This window comes from Phyllostomus hastatus, unplaced genomic scaffold (genome assembly GCF_019186645.2).
Source record: "Phyllostomus hastatus isolate PE091 unplaced genomic scaffold, TTU_PhHast_1.1 phas_scaffold_39, whole genome shotgun sequence".
In the NCBI taxonomy this organism is placed as follows: domain Eukaryota; kingdom Metazoa; phylum Chordata; class Mammalia; order Chiroptera; family Phyllostomidae; genus Phyllostomus; species Phyllostomus hastatus.
In genome coordinates this window covers 6534637-6552947 of record NW_025334028.1, presented here as the reverse complement: position 1 = coordinate 6552947, position 18311 = coordinate 6534637, and the positions used below count along the sequence as shown (strand labels likewise).

The window sequence follows — 18311 nt, the reverse complement described above, 5'->3', positions numbered from 1 at the left end:
GTATCGAGTTATGTCCCAGCACTGGGAGCCCAGCAGCCAATCCCCACTGTCTCTCCGCAGTGCCTTCCACTCCAGACTCTCCTTGTGTGACTCCAGTCTGTGGCACCTTACCTTCTCCTGAGCCCAAGGTGAGTGGCAGCGACTGAGAAACCCGCGCTGTGGCCCATTGGCAGGGTGAGGGCTGGGGAGTGGTCCGGAAATAGTGGCTTTGTTTCCAGGAGGCTCCATCTCTCCCCAGCAGACTAAAATACTGCAGCCTTTCACCACTGGATGCTACCTAGGTGGCGGACCCCGGCACAGGTGCTCTCTGCTTGGGTGTCTGGTCTGGGATCCAGGCTTCACTCCTCTCAGGGAAGCTCCAACAGCTGAGCTGTACCTTGGCCTGCCACCCAAAGGAGAAGTGCTGACCCTTTTCGCATCTCTGTCCTTCCTGCTGGTCTTGAGGTGGTTTCTACGCATCCTTGGTGACGAGTCCCCTGTTCAGGTAGTCTTTTGTTGTTTATTCCTTGTGACTGGTCCCCTCTTTTAATTTTATTTCCATTTTGGTTCTGGGAGGTGGTGCAAGATAGATCCTCCTACTCTGCCGGCATCTTGGCCAGCCCATCCTGGAAGGAGCACTTTGGTCCTGCTCCACTAAAATACCTGAGGAGGTTTCTCAGCTCATTTGAGATTACTAACCTCCTATTCCACCTGCCTGGGCACTTTTAAGTGCTGCTACCAATTGACATGCTAAGAGTGTCTTTAGAATTAAATTGTCACGAAACAAAAAATTTAAAAGACAAAGTTGAGGCCCTTATTACTCTCCTACTTGTAGATCCTAGCCCCTGGAAGGTTGATTGGGACCAGTGGAGAGACCTCCCCCACCAAACACAGCAGGGATCATTCAGGAACTTGTCAGGTAGACATCCAAAGAGAGAGAAGAAATTTAACTGCCTGGAGATACAAAGCACTCTAAAAGATTTTTGTTTAACAAAACAAAGAAAAGGGGTGGAGCGCTGATTATCCCGTAGTTGGTAGGGGGCTGTTCCAGAGAGAAGCTACAGCCTAGAGACACCAGGTGCCTTGTCTTTTCCCCTTTCATCTTATCAACCAGAAACAGAAATAAAGTTCTTGCTTTCAGGTAGCTAAAAGCCTAGGGAAAAAAGCAGGGGTATATGGGTGTATTGCCACTTCAGGCAGCTACAACCCCAATGAGGGAAAAAGAAACCTAACACCTTATAACAAACTCAGGTCTAGCTAACATAATGCTAGTCCTGGATTATTTATTGATTAAAAAAAAACAACAACAACAAGAACAAAAGCCCTAAATATAGGAAAAAGTAAATAAGGTAATTAAATACATTATGTATAATGTGTCTGTGCATAACTTAGTTAAAGCATGGCTCCATAATGTAATCTACTTGGAAATCCAGAATGAACATATAACTTTTAGATACTGAAGAATTTCTATAACACAAAGATTAAAAGGGTACTGATTGGGTTCTGTGCCTCCGCAACCTGGGTTCTACATTAATGTTTGCTAAAATGTACCAATTAACAAAACATCTGGGACTCAATACTAGTACTCAAATTAGAGTTGTATGAATGCATCCCACTAAATTTAAACATGTGCCCTGTATGATCTTGGAAAGGTAATTAAATATAAAATGAGGAAAAATTGGTATGCCTCATTTTAACTGTAGCCTTGCCTAAATTTCTCATAGTCACAGTACTCATTGTCCTAAAATTTCATATTAGACATAGATGCTCTAATGTAGTGAATAATAAGTTTAAATGAATGTAAATTTTTGGCACTTACAAATTGACTTGATAAGTGCAACCCTAGTTAAAATAGTTAATATGGCCCAAAGTAAATTAAAATAGAACCTTCAAAGATTAAAACTTATTATATAAAACCTAGTAAGTAAAGGAGCAATTATCTCTACTGCATCTCCATATAACAGCCTAATTTTGCCTGTTCTTAAATCTGAAAAGCAAATAAATAAATGGCACTTCAAATGGATTACTGCAACCTGAGTGCTATGGTCCCATCCATCAAGGCCCCCATACCCAATATTATTGAAATTACTGGGTTCTCCTGGATTCTGTTCAAAGAACAAGGAATAAATGCTTTCCTCTTGTAGATTTGACTAACATGTTCTATTCAGTGCCTATTTCATTTTCTTAAAGATTTCATTTATTTATTTTTAGACAGAGGAGGAGGGAGAAAGTGAGGGAGAGAAACATCAATGTGTGGTTGCCTCTCACACGCCCCCTACTGGGGACTTGGCCCATAATCCAGGCATGTGCCCTAACTGGGAATCAGACTGGTGATCCTTTCATTTGCAGGCTGGCACTCAGTCCACTGAGCCACACCAGCCAGGGCTTCAGTAGCTATTTCAGTAGTCAGCTGCAGTTTGCCTCCACCTTCAAAGGGACACAACATACCTTTCCAGGTTACCCACAGGGTACCTTAACAGCTTTACTATCATACAGTTTTTGCATACAAGACCTTCACTACATCCGTCTTTCTCCAGGAGCACACATGTGACATTATGTTGATAGCATCCTCCTCCAAGAAGGATGACACATTTGCTAATGACACATAAATCCAACATCATTTAATCATTTGGGGGTTCTGGTGACAACATAGTCCTCATTTAAAAATTTTACTTACAAATTTAAAATCAACAGGCATTCCTGTTAGTACCTTCAAAAATTCCTTCACTGTAGAGCCTTTGGCAACCTCTTCTCATGCCTCCTGGAGCCTCTGAACCACTTTTGATGACCATTGGTTGCCTCAGGGCTTCTGTTGCAAGGACTTGCACCTGTTGGTCTCTCCATTAAAACAACAAATGACTAGCTACCTATTGGGCTGTCCTCGAAATAGAGGCTCACATAGACCCTGAGCCTGTGAACCTCCATATCCATAGGCCCTTATTCTTTGAATCATAAAAACTATACTCCACAAGCTCAACATAGCTAACAAGGCCTCATCCGGACAGGTGGGAGCCAAATCTTAGCCTTGTGACATATTCTACCGGCAGGAGAGGGTGACTTTCCTTGTTCTCAGTCTCTGGCCAGATGCCCGACAATGTACTAAAGGAAGTCACTTCTCCCCCAGACCCCTTATCTCCCCGGGGAGCTTCTTGGAACTAACTGAACAACAATGTCAGTGGCACTGCTACCCATCATACATGATGGATCTCTGTGGAACATTCCTGCTTTTCATCCCTTAGCCAGCACATCCCTGGTAAAGATGGACCCAAGAAACAACATACTTAACCAAATTTCAGGTAGTCATCTTAGTGCCTGGATGCCCTGGCCAACAATGTCCCCATCTTCACATTTATTTTAAACTGTTGGGCCATTCCCTAAAAATTATCCCCTTCAGGGTAAAATATTTTAGAAATCTCTTTTCTCACAGATACCCAAAATGGAAATCAAAATTACACATGCCTCTGCATATACTAAGGCCACAACACAAGGCTTTGCCAGGACATTCCTTATTCTTTTCAGAGTTACAGACATTATGGGTAGTAACCAAAGCACACAGCTTCACTTTTCAAAATACACAACACTGGGCTTTTGGAAGAGGTACTCCGTAGAACTTTCATGTCCCTGATAAGTCCCACATAGACACATATGGTCTTCTCAAACAACTCCTCTTCAAATTCTAGTATAAAAAACTCTAAAATTCTCTACTTGCCCCAGGTCTTAATTTATTTTTATAAATTTTCAACTTACGCCCCCCCCCCAAGCATATGGCAGGAGGCCAAATCAAAGGCACAAACTGTACTCTCTTAGAACTCATTAAACTTAGGTTGTCCCACAGGCCAAGCAATTGCTCACTTGATAAGTGACCCATTTGAACCTTGACTGCCACCAAAACCTAAAACAAAACCGTACATCATTCTGTTGATTGTTGCTGTTATTAATACTGGTCTGGGTGCTTTCATTGGTTGACAGTCTGGACGCTCACAGCAACTAAGTGAGCACCCTCTTGGAAAGGATGCTCTAGTCCCACATCCCAGACAACATTGTCCTGACCCAAAATCTTATGGCTGGAATTGACATCGCCCCAGAAGACAACACTTCAACCCAAGACCTTGTCATTGGAGATGAATCCACCTCTTACACTAAAATCTACACCCCAGGGACACCCATAGACTGCCTCTCCTGTGGCACAAAGTGGACACAGGACATTTTTGCGTTTATTCCTGTGTTTGCTATCTGCTTAGTCCATGATTCCAGTTTACACCTTGTTCTCTGAGAAAACGTATACCCTACACTTCCATGCCTAAAGGGATATCTGGTAGAAGTTACTAATATTAATGGAGATTATTGCTTTGCCCTGGAGGCATTCACCTTCTATCAGTCAAGCCCTTAATTCTGTGGGGAGAGGGCTACCCATTCCCTGGTGCCTCTTCCCAAATCCCCCTCCCCAGTTTTCACCATCACCTCTTTCTTTGTGTCTGTTACTATGGCTACCACAACCACTCTTTCCCCTTGGCTAAACACCACTACCTTCTCACAGATTCATTATGCCCTAAGTAGTGGCATCTTCAGGTACTATTGTGGCCCAAATTCATAGGCACAGCACCTTATGTAGTTCTTGTTGACTCCCCAACAGGTTTTCCCTAATGAAACCATTGCCCAGTGTGCAACAGTTATATTGGGGATTCCCATGGTTGTTTATCTGCTAGGTACTTCCCTGTTTCCATCAACCCAAGAATGATACAGAGAGATATGATCAGATCACTAAGGAGAAATAGGGAGGGGCCATAGGAGAATTTTGCCAAGGCAATGGTAAATAGTCGAGGACGGGATTGGCTGAGAAGCTCAATGCCTCCAGAATACATGGAATTCTGGGCCAGAAGATTTGAAATAAAAGAAGGGCTCTTGGGCTGTTGGATTGGCTGGCTCTGGCTCCCTGGGTCTCTACTCTTTCTCAGGGATGTCTGGGTGATCATACTGCAGCTTCCTGCATTTCCCAGTGGACGGTATTTTGTATGGGAAGGAACTTTGGGCAAATTGTAGGATCAGGCTGGCCAGGCAAAGGGTGGCAGGGTTATTCTTCTTTGGGTGTTCTAGAGGGGACAAGCTTGGAGGCAGAAGCTTGCCGTTCTTCCAAAATTGTATAGATTTTTTGTGTCTTATGTTGTTTTAGTTTGTAATCTAACCCTATAAAATAAGATAATTAAAAACTAACAGGAGGAATGATAGAACTCAGGTATTAAAGAGTTTAGCCTTAATTGATAGGCTTAAGTGACTAATGCATGTGGAAAGCTGTTATTCCAAAATTTTATAATTTTTGAGTAAAGACTCCTTTCCTTTATTATCAAACCTTTGCCTTTGGAATTTTGCCTAGAGGGTGGTGGTAGGCAGCAGGACCCCACTTGCTGTTCAGTAACAAAGATGCCAGGCAAAACAGATAATATTTATTCCTTTTATGATAAAACTTGCCATAACCACAGGAGTGGCCAGTATTGGCACCAATATAGTGTTCCTTTTCCAACAAAACCAAATCATAACTGCCAACCAGCACCTTTTCATGGCCCTTAGAGGTCATTCAGAAGCTGCACAAGACAGTCCCTTATGCAATAAAACTTTGAGTCTCTAGTCCAAATAGTAATGGATAACAGATTATTTTTTGATTACTTACAAGCCAGGGAGGGAGGGGCCATGGCTACTTACAAGTCCATACAGGGTGCCTCCTGCTGTATGAAATTACTAGCTCTGGAAACGTACAGGCCAAACTATGAGAAATGGGCCAAGAAGTAAGGATCTCTCATAACATAGCCAGCAGATCCCCTTAAAATCAGAGATGTCTGGTCTTTTCTCTTGGTCATCACCCGCAAAGTAGAATGCCTAGTTGTGCATATTCCTGTCATAGTCCTACTAAGATTCCTCAGCTATCACCTTCATCAAAATTTGCCTTCCAGCGACCAAGTCAAGCTGTACCACTCACCTTTAACATTTCCACAAACCAGGTGGCAAGTCCTAATTAGTATTGTTTTTGATGTTAACACATCACAGGGTTGATTGTATTATAAATTTTTAAAACTTTACATTTTTCTACTGCCTCAATATCCCCATAAGTAGGCTGTGAGTACCCTAAAATCCTCTCACACCTTCTGATTGTATCCTTCTGATTTATGTCTGTTACTATGACTACCACAACCACTCTTTCCCCTTGGCTAAACACCACCACCCTCCCCCTAAAGGCACTTGCCTATTGATTCTCTCTCCCACCCCTTCTCCCCCCCTTCTTCTCTCTCCTCCCCACCTGCTTGATTGAGCCCACCCCATGGGCATCCTTCCCCCTGACCTCCTGAGTGGTATGCCATGTCTCCCTCTTCTAGAACCTGGGAGTAAGATCAGTCTCTCACTTTCATGTACTTCTCTGTGGCATTTTTATTAGACCATGTTCTCACCAGACTGATCACCCAAAAATATATACATATATAAGTAACAGAATTATTCCTTACACCACATGTACCTGTGGCCTCCCCAGCCAAACTACTTCAACTGCATGTAGCACTGGGTCTTCCCAGAAAAACCCTCCACATCAGGTAAGAAAGATGTAGTGGGACTTCCAGCCAAGATGGAGGCATAGATAGACACACTGTGCCTCCTCACACAACCAAAATAAGGACAACAAAAATTTAGAAACAAAAAAACAACCAGTACTGACAGAAATTTGAACTGTATGGAAGTCCAACAACCAAGGAGTTAAAATAGACACATTCATCCAGACCAGTAGAAGGGGCAGAGTCTGGCAGCCAGGTGGAGAGGGGTCGCGGCAAAAAAAAAGCAGTGGCTGGCAGACCCCAGACGTGGGGTGACAGCGGGCAAACCCAGCAATGAGACAGATTGTGGAAGGGTACGGTGTGCAAGGCGGCTGACGGACCAGGCGGTTCTACATTTGTGCGCAGATAAACCAGGCAAAACTGGGGAGCGAGACAGACCGCACAACCCAGGGCTCCAGCATGGGGAAATAAAGCCTCAAAACACTGATTGAAAACACCTGTGGGGGTTGAGGTGCCAGGAGGAACTCCTAGCCTCACAGGACAGTTCATTAGAGAGATCCACAGGGTCCTGGAATGTACACAAGCTACCCACACAGGAATCAGCACCAGAAGAGCCCAGCTTGCTTGGGGGAAGCAGCAGAAGGGACTGAAATCCAGCAGAAAGTGGAGCAAGCGCCATTGTTCCCTCTCGGACCCCTGCCCCACAAACAGCATTATGATGCAGCCCTGGTGAATACCTAAGGCTCCGCCCCTCACTTCGTAACAGGTGCGTCTAGGAAAAAAAATGGCCCAAATGAAAGAACAGATCAAAGCTCCAGAACAAATATAACTAAATGATGAAGAGATAGCCAACCTATCAGATACACAATTCAAAACACTGGTAATCAGGATGCTCACAGAATTGGTTGAATTTGGTCTCCAATTAGATGAAAAAATGAAGGCTACATTAAGTGAAATGAAGATAAATGCACAGGAAACCAATAGTGATGGGAAGGAAACTGGGACTCAAATCAGTGGTGTGGACCAGAAGGTAAAAGAAACAAACAGAAAACAATGAAGAAATAAGAATTCAAAAAAAATGAGAAGAGGCTTAGGAATTTCCAGGACATTTTTAAACATTCCAACATCTGAATTATAGGGGTACCAGAAGGGGAAGAGGAAGAGCAACAAGTGAAAAAGTTATTTGAACAAATAATAAAGGAGAACTTCCTCAATCTGGCAAAGGAAACAGACTTCCAGGAAGTCCAGGAAGCTCAGAGAATCCCAGAGAAGTTGGGCCTAAGGAGGAACACACAAAGGCACATCATCATTACATTACCCAAGATTAAAATGAAGGAGAGAATCCTAGAAGCAGCAAGAGATAAGGAGGCAATTACCTACAAAGGAGTTCCCATCAGACTGTCAGCTGACTTCTCAAAAGAGACCTTGCAGGCAAGAAGGGGCTGGAAAGAAGTATTCCAAATCATGAAAGGCAAGGAGCTACATCCAAGATTACTCTATCCAGCAAGGCTTTTATTTAGAATGGAAGGGCAGATAAAGCACTTCCCAGATAAGGTCAAGTTAAAGGAGTTCATCATCACCAAACCCTTATTATATGAAATGTTAAAAGGACTTGTCTAAGAAAAAGAAGATAAAAAACATGTATAGAAAAATGACATCAAATTCACAATTATTAACAACCACACATAAAACAAAACAAACTAAGAAAACAACTAGAACAGGAACAGAACCACAGAAATGGAGATCACATGGAGGGTTAGCGACAGGGGAGTGGGAGGAGGAGAGAGGGGGGAAAGGTACAGAGAATAAGTAGCATAGATGGTAGGGAGAAAATAGACAGGGGGAGGTAAGAATACTATGGAAAATGTAGAAGCCAAAGAACTTATAAGTATGACACATGGACATGAACTAAAATGGGGGAATGTGGGTGGGAGAAGATTTGCAGAGTAGAGGGGAGTGAAGAAGGGAAAATGGGACAACTGTAATAGCATAATCAATAAAATATATTTTTAAAAAGTTGCAATGGTTTTCTCCTGGTGCAGTAATAGAGAGAAAAACAATTTTACTTCCATAACTTAATGTAGGAATTTGTCTTGAGACTGTTCCATTCAGTTGATTAGTTTGTTGTTTTTTGTAAAAGGCCACCTTATTTTTATTACTGAAGTTTATGATACACCTTATGTATATATGTTAAGTTTATGGTATTCTTTAACATATGTCAGGGCAGCCCCCTTCATGGCTGTTATTCCAGATAAACTTGGAAACTTACTGACGTTTTATGAAACCTACATAAAGCTCTGGTTGCTAAACTTTATTGTATATGTGTTAGAATCATTTGGGGAGCTTGGTAAGAAGATAATTTTTTTGAAAACTTACTCTACCCCTCTTGTGATGCTGTCAAGTTTGGGCTCAGCCCAGGAATCTGAATTTTAACAGCCATCCAAGGGATTTGAGGCAGTAATCCCTAGACCTTCTTTAGAGATTCACGCTGTGAGAAATTTGCACGGATTTGACAACTTATTTCTGTGTCTCTGTTTATTTAAGTCTTTATCTTTTAGTAGAGTTTCCCTCCAGATGTTACATCTTGCACATTGTGAGTGCTTTTTTCCCTATTTCATCGTAATTGTCATTGCTAGTACACAGGAAAGCTATTGATTTTTAGATGTTTGTTTTGTATACAGCCACTTTGCTATGTTCCCTTGTTAAATCTAATAATTTTTCAGTTAAACCTTTTGCTAAGTTGCAGTGAGAACCAGCCCAGCAATGGGAACACTTGATTTTTGCCTCCTCCCTTACAACATTTTACCTTTTATACTTTTATATTATTATGTAGTGTATGTGTCACTGCATTGTCCAAAGCTTCCAGGACATTGCTAAATAAATGCTTTTAGGATCCATCCTTCATTTGTTCCTGATTTTAAAGGAAATGCCTTTATTAAGGTTTCATGGTTAAGAATGGTTGTGGCTATTGATTTTAGATAGACCTTTTAAAAATTATGTTAAGAAAATAGTTTTCTATTCCTAGTGTTAAAGCTGCCTTTAAAAAAAAAAAGGAATGGACATGGGATCTGTAGGGAGGAAATTCTTTTTACCTTCTACCCTCCTAGGTTCTCCACTGGGGCCCTGTAAACTGGACTGACAAAAGGCAGATGAACCCAAGAAAGCAAACAAGTTTATTAGCATGTGCATCCCACTTACACATAGGAGCATCCAGAGATGAGTAACTCAAAAGGGTGTTTAGCATTTCGCATCTAATATAATGTTATATGTCAATTATATCTCAATTTTATAAAGAAATAATTTGGGGTCTATATACCTCACTTCCTATGGGAAATGGAGAAGGGGCGCTAGTGGAAAGCATATGACTTTTTAGAAAGATGAATAGGCCACTGGGAAAGTAGAGGGGAGGAAAGCTAGTGCGTGACAATGTCTGTCAGGGTGGTGCTGACTTTTCTTCTCTCAGCAAAGTTTAATTTGAGTTGCTCCTGGGGACAGGGTTTATCATAGTTGAATTCTTTGGGAGGCTCTTCTTTCAGGCAGATAAGGGAATTCAGGAACTCCAATGCCTTCATCTCAAAATAATTCTTATGTCAAAAAGGCATATTTTGGGGTGGCATACCTTTACACCTTCCAATCTTAATGCCTTTTAAGTGTCTGTTGAAGGGATAATATTTTCCTATTTTAAAATAAAATTTTACATGAATAAAATTCCTAATGCATTCTCGTCCTTCTAAAATAACTCATATGTACCTAGTTGTGGCTTCTTCTTTTCATGTGTTGTGAATTTTATGCCACAGGATAGCAATCTCTGAGCAACTGTGAGAGGTTTAGTTCTAAAAAGCAGCTTACCTGGCTAAATTAACAGGTGTCAAAACCAAGATTTTAAAGAGGTTGGGGTAAGGCACTGACTTCAGTTTTGCATATGTAATTAAATTCAGTAAAGAGAACAGTCTAGGTGGTTCTAACCTCTTCCAAAACAAACCAGATCTGTTGATATTAAAACCTGTGGTAATAGGTAACTTTTTCCTGATTCACATTCTTTAATTGATCAGAAAACATTTCTGTGGTTTTATAATTCATTCAGAAACTGAATGTGCTTTGGACTGGAAACCTCCTTTGGGATTCCAAACCTCCCTTGTTTGTTTTTTTCCAAATTTGGCTTACTACTCCTTAAACTTTGGCCATTTAAGAAAATTATCAAAGTACTTACTGCCATGTTTTGGGAGGCTTCCTGATGATTAATCCATGTACTGAAAAGATGGAGCTGAAAGAGATCTTTCTGAACTGCTTAGTGGACTTTCCCTCAAGATATAAGGAAAATAATCATTGTTGTCTTTGTGTGTGTGTGTAAAGGAATGAACTGTAGATATGCTTTTAAAAAACAAGAATTTATAATTTTGGGTAAGGAATTATAAAACTTCATCAGTTCAAATCAGTCAGGGAGATTTGATATTTTTTATTTCTTTAATATTTTATTTATTTTCAGAGAGGGGGAAGGGAGGGAGAAAGAGGGGGAGAAACATCAATGTGTGGTTGCTTCTTGTGCACCTCCTACTGGGGACCTGGCCTGCAAGCCACACATATGCCCAGACTGGGATTTGAACTGGCGACCCTTTGGTTCACAGGCCACCACTCCATCCACTGAGCCACACCAGCCAGGGCTGATATCTTTCCTTTTGTTCAGAAATAATTAGGAATGCCCTGGCTGGCATAGCTTAGTGGATTGAGCACGGGCTGGGAACCAAAGTGTCCCAGGTTCGATTCCCAGCCAGGGTACATTCCTGGGTTGCAGGCCACAGCCCCCAGCAACCGCACATTGATATTTCTCTCCCTCCCTCCCTCCCTCTCTCTCTCTATCTCCCTCCCTAAAAATAAAATAAATAAAAATTAAAATTAAAAAAAAGAAATAATTAGGACTTCTGGTCAAGATGGAGCTGTAGGTAGATACAATGTGCCTCCTCACACAACCAAAAGAAGAACAACAAATTTAAAAACAAAAAATAACCAGACTGTCAGAAAATAGAACTGTATGGAAGTCCGGCAACCAAGGAGTTAAGAAGAAACACTCATCCAGACTGATAGGAGGGACAGAGATGGGCAGCCGGGGCAGAGAGGACACATAGCAAGGTGGCAGCTGTAGGACTAGGAGGGCGAGATGGTGATTGGCAGTCCCATATTTGTGTGCAGATAACCTGGGAGGAACAACTGGGGAGAGAGACACACTGCCCAACTCAGAGTTCCAGCCTGGAAAAAGGAAGCCTCAAAAACCTCTGGCTGTAAAAACCTGTGAGGTTGTGGTGGGGGGGGGGAAACTCTCAGCCTCATAGGAGAGTTCATTGGAGATGCCACCCATGGGGTCCTAGAACGTATGCAAACCCACTCACCCGAGAATCAGCACCAGAAGGGCCCAATTTGCTTGTAGCAGGGGAAGTGACTGAAAGCCCGCTGAGAGCCGAGCAAGTGGTATTGGTCCCTCTCTGACCCTTCCCCCACATGCAGGGATGTGAGTTACCCTGCACTAGTGAATACCTAAGGCTCTGTCCCTTATAATGTAACGGGTGCAAGAGACAAAAATATGGCCCAAATGAAAGAATAGATCAAAGCTCCAAAGATAGAACTAAGTGATAAAGAGCCAATCTATCAGATTCAAAATTCAAAACACTGGTAATCAGGATGCTCACAGAAATGGTTGAGTATGGTCTCAAAATAGAGGAAAAAGTGAAGGCTATGCGAGGTGGAATAAAGAAAAATATACAGGGAACCATCAGTGAAGAAAAGGAAACCGGGACTCAAATCAACGGTTTGGAGCAGAAGGAAGAAATAAACATTCAATCAGCACAGAATGAAGAAATAATGAGGAGAGGCTTAGGAACCTCTGGGACAACTTTAAACATTCCAACATCTGAATCATAGGAATGCTGGAAGGAGAAGAAGAGCAAGAAATTACAGACTTATTTGAAAAAATAATAAAGGAGAACTTCCCCAATCTGGAAAAGGAAATAGACATGCAAGTCCAGGAAGCTCAGAGAGTCAAGAGGTTGGCCCAAGGAAGCACATACCAATGCACATCATAACAACATTATCCAATATTAAAGATAAGAAGAGAATCTTAAAAGCAGCAAGAGAGAAGGAGACAGTTACCTGGCTACAAAGAGGTATTCAAAGTCATGAAAGACAAGAACCTACATCCAAGATGATGATATCCAGCAAAGCTCTCCTTTAGAATGGAAGAGCAGATAAAATGCTTCCCAGATAAGGTCAAGTTAAAGGAGTTCATCATTACCCAGCCCTTATTATATGAAATCTTAAAGGGACTTAGAAAAAGAAGATGATAAAAACTATGAACAGCAAAATGACAACAAATTCAACTACTAACAATGACTGAACGTAAAAAACAAAAACTAAGCTAACAACTAGAACAGGAACAGAATCACAGAAATGGAGATCACATGGAGGGTTATCAAAGGGGAAAAGGTACAGGGAATAAGAAGCATAAATTGTAGGTACAAAATAGATGGGGAGGTTAAGAATAGTATAGGAAATGGAGAAGCAGAAGAACTTATATGTATGACCCATGGACATGAAGTAAGGCAGGGAGAAGGGGGAATACTGGTGGGAGGGGGTATGCAGGATAGAGGGTAGTAAAGGGGAGAAAAAATGGGACAACTGTAGTAGCATAATCAACAAAGTATACTTAAAAAATAACTAGTATACGGTTTTTTTTCTGAAGATATGTTTATCAGTTTTTGGTAACAGAAATATTCCAATTTCAAAAAATTTTGGAGCTCCTATATTTTTCCATGTTCTAGTATAATGTTTATCTTTAAAATTTATTTTTCCTTAAAAGTTTGTGATGGTTAAAGGATAATATTTTTAAAAAGGTAGATTTGTGACTCATACAGATATAAAAGTGAACATGTGTTATAGACTTTATTATATTCATTAATCAGTTAGAGCACCAGGCAGATGTTATAACCAGTTCAAAGAGAGGTTTTTTAATGGACACATTTATAGATCAACAATATTGGATTATATGTAGGCAGTATTGAAATGAATGAATAAGTGGAAAAATGGAAGCAAAGTGGTTTTTTTACAGGGAAGAAGGGGGAAATCAATTGAACTTCTACCAGACAAAACAGAATTTGCGTGTCTATAGACAAGAATTATTTTTCATTGCTCTCAGTTACTTCTAACTTACAATTGTAAAATAACTCCTTGAGAACCAAATAACCTGGAGGGGCGGGCCGTTCTCTAGGTGACATATAGTTTCCATTGAACACAATTTTCCCCTACAAAAGTGTCACCTTAATAAAGCTAAAGAAATCATTCATTCATGCAATGAAAGTTTGATTTTTGTTCATTGCCAACTAACTTCCCATTTCTTTCTGAGCTTGATCCATTCAGACTGTCTACATTTAGAGTCAAGTTTCGATATTCACATTTTTCCAGAATATAGTCCATTTCATTCAGATTTTCAAATGTATTAGCAGTCAGCTGATTGTAATACTCTGTTATGATTTTTAAAGCTTCTGTATTTTTTAGAACTTTCTTTTGAATTAGTTCTCAAATTTTATAATTCAAATATCAAAAATTATTTAAAGTTACTTAGTGAAATGAATGCATCTCCGATCTTTTTTAATCTGCCTAGTTCTTACTTCTCCTAACAAGTAACTACTATTTGTCTTAGTTATAAGTGTGCGTACACTCATATATATTATTTGTTTGCATGTCTCTATATCCACACCAATCAGTGTAAATAACAGAATGGTATTTTCCACTTACTTTTCAGTATTATAGGTATTTTAGTTATTTATATTATATTACAGGTATTTATACTATAGGTACTTTCTCACGGTATTTTTGCATATTTTTATCTTTAAGATATTTGATTTGTCAAATTTTCTTTAGTGGAAGTGGTTTGAGAACCAGCTTTTAAATTTCTTTAATTTGCTCTGTTTTTAATTCACTGCTTGTTAATTTTAACTTCATTATTTCTTCCCTTTTAGTTTCCTTATATTTGTCTTTTTGCCCTGAATTCATGAAGAGAATGCTTTTTATCTTCCTTCCTCCCTTTCTTTATTATAATGAAAAATTTTAAGACCACTAATTTATAGGTAGGTTGCACCTTCCTACATATTTGACAAATCTCAAAAGATTATACCAATACGCATTATGATCTGCACTGAGTATTGTCATTTTTAGTAAAATTTTTGCTGACTTAATAAGCAAACATGTTATTGTTTTATTCACACTCTTTTAAAGATTCTCTACTGGCTTCTTATCAGCTGGTACAAACTATTATACTCAATTTCGTTATCGTTTCCAACCAAAAAGGTCTTTCTTTCATCCTGACTCTTTGAACTATTGCTCCATCTATCTGTTTACAGCCAGATAGAGGCACTCTTGTAGAGTGCCTCCCATTCCTTTCTCAACCCAATTGAACTCTGGTTTCTAACCCAGGACTCTATGGAAACCAATATTCATACCAATGTCGATAATGACCTCCAAATAACCAAATCCAATGAGCTCATGGTGTTTCTGGTCTTTATAGCTCTCAGAACATTTGATGTTTTTGGCTATCCCTTTCATCTTGAAACTCTTTTTCCCCTTGACTTTCATGACAATATTCCTTCCCCCATTACTTGGCCTCTGTGACCATTTTTTCAGCCTCCCTTCCTCTTTTCACCCCTAAATATGAGTATTCTGGCTATATTCTCCCCCCCCCCGCCCCGTCTTGCTCTCTTCTTCTCTCTCCCTCTCTCTCCCTCTCACTTTGCTTACTTTCACAGAATAAATGGAGGTTATCAACCATGAACCGAGATTTTCACTTTCCTGACTCTGCCTCTTACCCCGCTATTGTGGATAACCCTCACTGCACTTGGGAGCCACTTCCCCTGCCTCCTGCAGGATCTGGAACCATGTGTACTCCCTCCCTCTATCCATGTTTTCAGCCTCTAACCTCCTTCTCATTGGCTATAACATAGGCTTGAATCTCCATTTTTTTAAAAAAACAAACCTCTCTTCATCTTTATCTAAATCTCCCTTTACTTATGAATGCATATCTTTCCTTACTTTCATAGTCAAGCTTCTTGAAAGTGGTACACATTCACTTTCCTCCCCACTTTTTCATTCTGCATCACTGCAGTGAGACCTCTCCCTCCACCGTTCCACTGAAATAGCTCTAATAAAGGCCACCACTGATATACTAGTTGGAAAATCCTTCAGCCTCTCTTCCACCTACACCTTGACCTCCCTGCAGCCTTTGAGGTAATTTGCCACTCCCTTTATCTCAAAACCTTCCCTGGTTTCCATAGCAAGACTGTCTTTTTCTCCTGTCTGGCTGATTATTTCTACTCACTCTCCTTTGCAGCATTCCCTTTGTCCTCCGACTCCTGGTGTTCCTTGTCTTCTGTCCTGCTAAGCTTTCTTCTACTTGCTCTCTTCCCCTCCCTCCTATTCACTCATCTCCTCCCTTTGCACATTCTCCTTAGATGATGTCTCCAGTGCACTTCCATGGCTCCCTCTGTCACTAGTTGGCCTAGGCTCCCAAATCAATGTGCCCAGCCTGACTGTTTTCCTGAGCTCCAACCCTAGATTGTCTTCTGCCTGCTCAACATCACCACTTTGGTGCCTCCATCCAAGACACCATAAAACTTGAATCATTCAAGATGGTGGACAAAGAAGGCAAAGAAAGTAGCAATAGTAAGTAAGAAAGAAGAACGAGAGAGGGAGAGCTGTGGAAAGGGAAAAAACAATTGTAATAGTATTCTCATGTCTCTCTTGCTTTGCCCAGTTGTATCTAGGACACTGGCCATCCCCATTCCGTTTTCTTCACCAGAGCTGTGGTTCTCAGAGTGTGGTCCCCAGGCCAGTAGCATCAGCATCACCTGGGAACTTGTTAGGGATACAAATACTTGGGCCTACTGAACCAGAAGCTGAGAGGTGGGGCCCAGCAATCCATGTTTTAATAAGCCCTCTAGGTGATTCTGTGCCTGCTGAAGTTTGAGAGTGCCTATGCTAGGGAATTCGCTATTCATCCTTCATGGACCAGTGGTAGTGTTACCTCATCAGCAGAGCCCTCCCCAGTCCCCTCAGACAAAATTAATGACTTCCTCTTCTGTTTTCCCATAATACTTTATCCATGCCAATTATATAGCACTTATTCTATTATAGTTAACTCTTTAAGAGTCCTTCCTCCCCCATAGATTATAAGGTCTAGGGTTATTATTGATCTTTTTATTTTCAGTGCCTGGCATGAGGTAGACATGTCACATTATCACAAATTACTTATATTTTTCTGCTCCCATAACCCCTTTTCACTCCCTGCTTACCCTTTCTTTTTCTCCCTTGAGCCTGGCTTCTGGGTATTAATAAATCATCAGAATGAGATCCTACTATCTAAAAGCAATGTTTTCATTGGATTCAAGCTTTCAGCCTCTTCATATCTATCACTCAGGGTTCAAAGAGAAGTAGAACCACAAATGGAGATGTATACGTATACAGATACATGATTGGTTGCAGAGATTTGAACTTAGGCTGTTGTAGAGCTGGTTAAACTGTGTGTGCAAAGCTGTTGTCTTCAATTTTATGCTGGAGCTTGAACTCCAGTGGACAAGCATTTGGGAAGAGAACAATAGAGGAAAAGTGGGCATGAGGGGCGCAAACAAGGGAAAACTGGGTTCACAAGCACACAGTGGGTCTCATGAGCGTGAGCTGGAACCCACAGGGACAGACTGGAACCAAATCAGCTCTCCTGTCTCCAACCTTGATGAGACAGATGTTCCACCAGAAAAGCAGGTGCATCCATCCTGACCCAGCAGTCAGGGCTGCGGAAGGATGATTCGGGGAAGGGTAAGCAGCTGCAGGTCCCATGGCTGCCCCACACTAGGAAGGGAGGCAACAGATAGCTACATGTGAGAGCTACAAAACATAAAGGAAAACCCTTCCTGGATTGGCTGGCAATGGAAATAGTTTCAGAAATAGGGGTAAGAATTACAGGTGGGAGACTAGGACTTCCCAGGGGAGGCAAGATCATGATTCTCAGCAGAAGACCCTCAGCCACCAGTGAAAGGCATAATTATACTGACTATATTGTCTTGACTGAGATAAGATAGATTTTAGAAAGATTATTTGGAAGAATGAAGAGCAAAGCTATCTGTATTTAATTAGAACATCATCCATGCATTACAATTAATTGAGGGGTTTTCTTTTGGTAAGTAGTGAGTGTAATAAAGAATAATAGTTTAGACTTCCGGCAAGATGGAGGAATAGGTGGATGCACCATACCTCCTTGCACAACCAAGATTAGAACAACAATTTACAGCCAGCACAACACCCAGAACTGATAGAGGATTTATCTGAATGGAAGTCGGACAGCCAAGAAGTTGAAGTAGACCCATACATCCAGGCTGGTAGGAGAGGACGAGCCGGGCGGGGTGCGGGTCAGCGGCGCGCGTAGGTCAGGGAAAACTTGGCACGAAATCGGCGTGAAAGCCGTCCGGCACGCAAGAACACAGCGGTGGTCCCTGAGTATGCAAGCTGCGGCTGGCGGACCCAGTGAGGCGGCGATTGTGGACCAGGGCAGAGCTTGGAGCCCAGGATCCCAGAGAAGGATCTGAGATCCCAGGAGAACAGAACTACCGCCATTGTTTCCTCCCGTCCCCGCTCCCGCCCTGCCCCCACATATAACGTCACAATCTAGCGACTGGGGTGCCCAGCCCCAGTGAACACCTAAGGCTCCACCCCCCACCGTAACAAGAGCGACCAAACTGGGGGAAAAAAAGAAAAAGAAAGGGGAGA

The 18311-nt window shown here is 41.4% G+C and overlaps 1 protein-coding gene across 7 annotated transcripts in view; it reads left to right on the top strand.

Moving 5' to 3' along the window:
• The window catches only part of TMEM150C (transmembrane protein 150C), a 101777-nt gene that overhangs the window by 36143 nt on the left and 47323 nt on the right, over positions 1-18311 (top strand). For 4 of the 7 annotated variants that reach the window (XM_045820173.1, XM_045820171.1, XM_045820172.1 and 1 more), the window contains 2 exons: positions 61-128; positions 242-484. The exons of 1 other annotated variant lie outside the window; for it this stretch is intronic. The gene's annotated coding sequence lies outside the window, so the exon portion shown is untranslated. The remainder of the gene's footprint in view (positions 1-60; positions 129-241; positions 485-18311) is intronic. 2 more of the 7 variants (XM_045820169.1, XM_045820174.1) reach the window with 1 other exon arrangement.